We start from the raw sequence: 7,625 nt of genomic DNA on the forward strand, positions 1-7,625 counted from the left end.
TTCAAATCATTATAAAAATGTTACAGTAGGGAAAAAATGTTATAATGATTTTAGGGTCCATATGTGGGGCCAACCATGTGGACCCCATTTTTTTGCAAATTCTAAGTGCAAAGGTAACATACATAGTGTGATACTATAGACATAGTTAGATGTTACCTTTGACTGTTATTGTAACACAAATGTCAATGTTATACCCGGGCAAAAGGGGTGTTATCTTAGATGCCAAAGGTAACTCGAGAAAAAGCAACATAGTTTTTATGTTACCTTAGGGCTTTAACTGGCCGTGGTAACTTTTTTTTGGTCCTTTTATAACATTTTCTTGCCGTTTCTATAGGCCATCTATGGTGTAGTATTTGTTTTTGGTTTTAGCATTTTGGTTTTGTTATATAAAAATACAGGGGAGATGGCATGAATAAATAAGCTTACATCACTTGAATAATCGATGTTGGAAATTGTAACATCAGTACATGTGTAGAAAACTGATGTATAAAAGAACAAAAACATTGAAAACTCAAATAAGCTGGCATTAAAAACAGAGAAAGACAACGAATACATTTAGTGTCTGATGTCTAATTCCAAAAAGCACATCATTTAAATATAAAATAATGATGTTAAAGATATAAAAAGCTATAGTTGTGTAAAAAGAACTGATGTAAAAATTCTTATATACATCGGCTATAAACCGATGTCTAAGACCCCTACCTTTCTCTACACATGTAAAGACATCGGTTTGATTTTTAATAGACATCGGTTTTTAGCCGATGTCTAACCCTATTTTCTAGTAGTGAGACTGTTGTTTTGCCGTTGTTTCTTTTGTACTCAGTGCACCTGCAATATTTAACAAGTAACACTTAATCTCTATATTCTTTAAAGTAGTCTCACTGCTCCTCACACCATACAGCTCATACCTTTTAATAGTTAGAGTTTTCTCACAAGGATTACTAAATCCTGACTCTCATCTACACCTTCTTTTGTCAGGAAAGATCCTGCCTCTCTTTAATTCTATTTTTCTCTAAATATTTCTCTCATTCTCACATGAAAGGCTCAGATAATTTTGTCCTACAGAAAAACGAGGTGGCTAAAAAAGGTTGTCTGTGATCATACAACTAGAGGTAGTCCTTAAATAAAGGTCTAGATATAATCATACCAACAGGATTTATAACATGAAAGATAAATACTGATAACACAAAATCAGTATTTAAAATAAATGCCGATAAGGTGGAATCAATATTTATACCTTGTGATTCTGAAGACTCAGCTGTTTTAAAGACATCCAATGGAGGTACTGATAAGATATCAGTAGATGGTGGTGATGGATGAATCCTTCCTTGAGTATCTATATCCAATATCACTACTTCAGGTTTTAAGCCTTTATTGCAACTTTGATGCAATGGTTCTTATGGGGCTAGAGATTTAGGATTTGCTGGATGACTTTGACATTCAGGTTCTTGTGCACTCCTCTCCTCAATATCATAATTTGACTCATGTACAGTTTCTTGATGAAAGACAACTATCTGATTGTATCTTTGAGAATCAATCTTCTTACATAATTCCTTGATTTGAGAAACTTCTGCATGAACCTTGGCAATTTCAGTTTCATGTCGTTCTTGAGTGGACTTTTCAGGAAGAGGCTCTATTTCTTCAATATATGTTGTACTACTTTGAAGTGCAAGTCTTGTGTGATAAGATCAGAATTTGTAGTAGATGTTTTATCCTTTTGAGATACTTGTATCTCTTCGAGATACAGGTTCTTGTGTGCTTGATCTAGGGAAAAGACCTTCCCTTTGCAGCCTCTTGACACTCACTTCTACTTGCTCATGAGTTATTTCCCTCAAAGTTTTCCTTGGATTCTTCACTGGAGAATTAGACAATTCCATAGGTGCATCAAGATTTGGAGTTGATGCACTTTGTGTCTCCTCATAAATTTCTTTCTAAATCTTGAGCAGATTTTGAGCATAGTAGGCTTTGTCCAACTTTCTTTTTCTTGGCCTTGGGCTTGTACTGGTTTCATTAGTATTTCTGGCACTTTGAACATCATCAGTAGTTGTTCCCTCATCAGTTGATAGAACAACTGGTCTTGGAGAAGAATCATATTTTAAGCTTGGAAATTTTGAAGATAAGGTAGTATTGTCCTCATCATCTGATTCTATCTTGTGATCAAAAGATTCCTCCTTACAGATCCCGAAGGCTTAGAAGATTGAGGAACTTGTGTTGCATCAGCTTTTGATTTGGCTACATCAGTATTTGTAGAAGCTGATCTCCTACCCTCCCGGGGTTTCTCAACTGGAGCCTCAACCCTGGCAGCCAGCGTAAGTATCTTCTTTTTACAACAGGTGTCTTTTGAGAGGCACCTGAGGTGGTTGTGTTTGTGTCTGGGTTATTGTGCTTGGAGTGAGCTACAGGGGGGTTCCCAATGGTGATTTCCCGTAGGTGAGCACTCTGCTTGTTAGGCAAACCATAAGTTACAGGGAAGCCTTGTAATTTGCAAGTTCGTAGCAACAATGACAACCTCAAAGGAACTAAATTCTCTTTCTTTTAATCTTTGAGATGAGATCAGATCAATCCCTTTTTGTAAGCTTAAATACTGCAACAATTTGATTATTAGGGATAGGGATATCAGGAAAACAGATACTGAAAATCAACTGACAGAATCTAGCATAATACACAGTATTCTTTATCAGTAGTTAATCTATCACCTATAAAAGATAAAACTACTCTACCAAAATTATAATTTACACCATGAATTAGAGAGTACCCTATTTTTTGTGTCATGATAGGAAGAACATCAAAGTTGGAAGATTTGTTGTTGAAAGCCTTTGTGATGCAATTAAAAAGAAATTCCATTCCTTCATGAGCCCTAAAAAGTTGTACAATGCCATAAGTGAAAGAGAAAGGAAAGGTGCATGTTCGGGAGGATTGTGATTCTGACGGCCTCAACCCCAGGGTTAGGAGTTGACGTCACGAACAATAACAAACCATAAATCATACAACTATGATCATTATTAATACAACATAAACCAAACCCCCTTTCCAGGTTTTAAGTATGATTTAGGTTATATAACTACTACATCAAAAACTTATTTAACAAGTCTGACACAACTAACTTAAACAACAACTCAAAAGACCACATCTGGTCTGACAAAATACTCAGAGGAGCCTGGCACGGGAGAGGAACTGGAACTCTGCCCCGACTACAATGACAAGATCTCCTAGGTATCTGTAATGAATATACAAACATTCTGCAAGGTGAGAAATCAATTGCTCAATAGTTACATTATATGCATAATAATGAGTAGAATAATTTATGATAAAATAGTTATAGGAACAAAAATTAAACCCGTGATAAGTAAAACAGATATAAACTGATATCAATAAACTAGCATGTTGTGTAAAACAATAAATCAGTCGTGTGTTGTGTATAAATATCAGAGTCCAATTTAGCATACTATTTCATTTATAACTCAACTATACAAATCACTTGTTCCGTTACGGGAACCACCAACCAAATCAGATACGTGTTGGATATGTGAAGACACTGATCAGGCTATCAACACCAAACGGCTCCACTCATCCATCCCATAAACCTGTTCCAGAACTCAGAGACTAGCTAGGTCTCTGACCTGCTGGACTAATCGGTTAAGTAGTGGCGCAACCGAATTAGCCGCTTACGCAACCTCAATAGGCCACTCTGGCCCATATGTATCTAATATCTGATCATTTTTATCTAGTTTTTTAAACCACTTGTACCTATCCCAGGTTTAAAACATTCAATGTAACAACACACATAAAATCCCATTCACAAAATCATTTTCATTCAGAGATAGGTACCTTATTGAAGTTACTTTCCCCAAAACAGGTTTTAAAAAATAATATAACTATAGTGGATACGTAACTTAAAATGTTTCTGTTCCTGTTTGAATAATAAAATAACAGTTTTTCATATATATTGAAGCATAAAAGTATGGTCAGGGGTACTTGCCTTATAAAGCTTTACAACTATTACTTCTTGACTTTGGACCGACTTGAATGCTCGGCCTTTATCGCCTCACTATTAGACTATCCTGGATCCGACTTCAACACTCAAGTCCTTTGATTGGAAACTTGTTGGGCTTGTCGACTGATCACTAGGCTATCATTAGTTCAACGTCAACTCTTGGGTCTTCTCGACTAGAACCTATAGAGTCGAATATCCTACGTTTAGATGACCAGTTATGCTTGACAATATCCTTGCTATCAGTTCTAACCCCGAACGATATCAAATCCTGACTCGTAATTATATATTATTATATATACATACAGTCAGGTTCACTTTTTTACAAAACGCTGTTCGATAATCATTTTTAAAAAGTACATATACCCGTCATATCAAAAAATGGGGTTGTCAAATATTTTACAAAATATTTTATCACAACACGCAAGTACGTTTTATAAAATATTCATAATTATATAGTTATATACGTTCGACTAGTAATCCTGATAATCACAGTATGTGCTGTGTTAAGTGGCATTTATATCCAATTAGAACGCTTTGTAAAGGCTCGAATTGGTGTTTTGTACTCAAGTTATTTGTGTATTCAATATTTTTTGTAGTGTTTTGCATTTCAAGGCATAATTGGGAGAAGGAATGGTTTTATAATGTTTTTATGCTAGAAGAGTGTTAGGATGGAGCCTTGGATGATTGCGCGAAGAAACCAGCGAAACAAAGCAAAGAAAATAAATTTTTCCGGAGACACAGGGCGGCCACGCCCAAGTACAGAGTGGCCACGCTCGGTTTATAGTTTGTCAGGGCGGCTGCGCCGCTTCATAGAGCGGTCGCGCTAGTCTTTTCAGAATCCTGTTGCTACTAGAATATTGATCTGCTGGACTTCTGGATTGTTTTTGGCTGGTATTTAAAGACATCTTAAAGACGTTTTTCAGAATGAAGACTAAGGAGAAGACGCGAGAAGACCTAGGAGCACAAATACAACAAAGAAGAAAAAGCTTGTTTTTACTTGTGATTCTTTGATTGAGTTGTAATCTTGGATGCTTGTTTTCTTGTTTATTGAACCTATTACTCTTATTTACATACTTTGATTATTTATTCAGTTTATAAAGACTTAGTTTATCATACCATGCTTTCGTCGGAACCCACGGTGATGATGAGTTTAGTTATGAACTAATCGTTATCGTGGGCTTCTAACGGATTTAATTATGAATTTCAATAGTTAACTTGTTTCGATATCTTAGTGAGTGGTGATTGTATGATATCCTAGAATTGGTTGTGCTTATTCATTTTATGAGTATCGCAAACTTATAAGATAGTGTGTTAATCTCTATTGAAGCGACAATGAATATAGGGGTTTAGAACTTGTCATGCTAGCATAGGTTCATGTATTTGTTATGCATGATCCGTAGGTAATTTTAATCATCTTACTTTCCATATGTAATAACAATAGATAACTTGCGCATTAAACCTTTATGTTGTCAAATTCTATAGACATATAGGGTCTCAACATAATAGGTGTCTATTCAGCTTCTATCTCTTTTGTGGATGTCTGGTAGTAGGGTATTCTTGCAACGGAAGTTGGCGTTTACTAGTTTCATGCTATCTGATTAGTTTCATCACCATTGCATGATAAGGTTAAGAACAACGACTTTGAATGAAGTAGTAATGAAGTTAGAATCCCATGTTTGTCTCATATAAGTAATTCAACCTCAATTCTCTTAGTTAATTCTATTTAGTATAATCTCTTAGTTTAATCAAAACCCAAATTGTTATTTGTCTAGCATTGAACTATAGCCATAATTGTTGCATAAGTGCATATATTGAAATAACCTAAACCAGTCTTTGTGGGAACGAACTAGAAAGAATTTTATATTACTTGTGAACGCGTATACTTGCGTGTAATTTTAGCACGTGTTTTCATCCTACCAAGTTTTTGGCGCCGCTGCCAGGGACTTGGTGTTAATTTTTAGTTTATGTGCTTGACATCAGTGGTCGTTAAAGTTCACTGACTCGGATATTTTACTTGTTTGCTTGTTGCTTTTTCAGGTACTCTAGAGAGCGTGTATGCTAACGCGTTCTCGATCTCGCAAGAGAACACAGGATAAAGCAGAAGAGAAGTTGCAGAAGTAGTAGAAAAAGTTCCTATTGAAGAGAAAGTAGAAGAAGAAGTCTTAGTTAAGAAACTTGAAGAACCAACGATTGTTGAAATGGGAGAACCAGTAGCAAATCCGAAAGCTTTGATGGATTACTCTCAACCTAAGATCAATGATATTCAGTCTAGCATTGTCAGACCAGCCATCGCGGCTAACACTTTTGAAATCAAGGCTAGCACGATTCAGATGGTGCAGAATTCAGTCTAGTTTGGGGGTTCTCCAACGGAAGATCCCAACATGCATATTAGAGATTTCATCGAGATCTGTGACACTTTTAAATTCAACAACATTTCTGAAGATGCTGTTAAGTTGAGGCTTTTCCCATTCTCTCTGAGGGATAAAAGTTAAGTGTTGGTTGCACTTTCTACCACCAGGCTCTATTACTACTTGGGAAGATCTTGCTCAAAAGTTTCATACTAAATTCTTCCCTATGGCAAAGATAGTTACAATCAGAAAAGCTCTTACTCAATTTGCGCAGTAATCGGGAGAGTCTTTATGTGAAGCTTGGGACCATTATAAGGATATGCTTAGGAAGTGTCCTCATCATGGGATGCCTGACTGGATGATTATCAACTGCTTTTATAATGGCTTGGGAGCACAGTCTAGGCCCATGCTTGATGCAACATCAGGTGGAGACTTATGGGTTAAGAGCTACGATGAAGCTTATGAGTTGATTGAACTGATGGCTGCTAATGAATACCAAAACCCTTCTCAGAGACTACCTCAAGACAAGGTAGCAGGAATTCTGGAGGTGGATGCAGCTACTGCTATAGCTGCTCAGCTTAAAGCTTTGACGATGAAGGTGGATTCTTTGGCTAATTATGGAGTTAATCATATCACTAGTGTTTGAGCTTTGTGCTGGTGTGCATGAGACAGAACAGTGTGCTATTTCTAGTGAATCAACTCAGTTCATGAGCAACTTTCAGAGGTCACAACAATCAGTTCCAGCCACCTATCATCCCAACAACCGCAATCATCCTAACTTTAGTTGGAGCAACAATCAGAATGCGGTGCAACAACCTTATTAGTAGTATGCAGGAAAGAAATTCAACCGTCCTGGTTTTCAGCAGCCGTAATATGCATCAAGACAACAACTCTAACTTTAACAATCTAATGAAAAATCTGAATTGGAGGAGTTGAGGCTCATATACAAGAGCCAAGCGTTTTCTATCAAGACCTTGGAGAATCAAATTGGGCAGATCTTCAATGCCTTGTTGAATCGACAACCTGGAACACTCCCTAGTGACATAAAAGTTCCAGGAAAGAAGGAAGCAAAAGAGCAGGTTAAGGCAATTACATTGAGGTCTGGGAAGGTTGCAAGCCCCGAAAAATTTCAAGTTTCAGAAGATGAAGTTGTGGCTGAAGAAGATATGCAGAAGGAAGCAGAATTGGAACCAAGGAAGAAAACTATGGAACACACTCCACCTGAGGGTAATACAGGGGAGAAACAGGTCTATCCTCCAACTTCTTTTCCTAAGAGGCTGCAG

General features: G+C 36.8%; 1 non-coding gene across 1 annotated transcript; it reads right to left on the minus strand.

The window, feature by feature from the left end:
• Positions 1-6,583: 6,583 nt before the first annotated feature.
• On the minus strand, positions 6,584-6,690 carry LOC141702758 (small nucleolar RNA R71). The gene has a single exon (XR_012567250.1). It is a non-coding gene; the product is annotated as a small nucleolar RNA R71 (small nucleolar RNA).
• Between the last annotated feature and the right edge of the window lie 935 nt (positions 6,691-7,625).

The sequence above is a fragment of the Apium graveolens genome, unplaced genomic scaffold (genome assembly GCF_009905375.1).
Source record: "Apium graveolens cultivar Ventura unplaced genomic scaffold, ASM990537v1 ctg5644, whole genome shotgun sequence".
NCBI classification, from domain to species: domain Eukaryota; kingdom Viridiplantae; phylum Streptophyta; class Magnoliopsida; order Apiales; family Apiaceae; genus Apium; species Apium graveolens.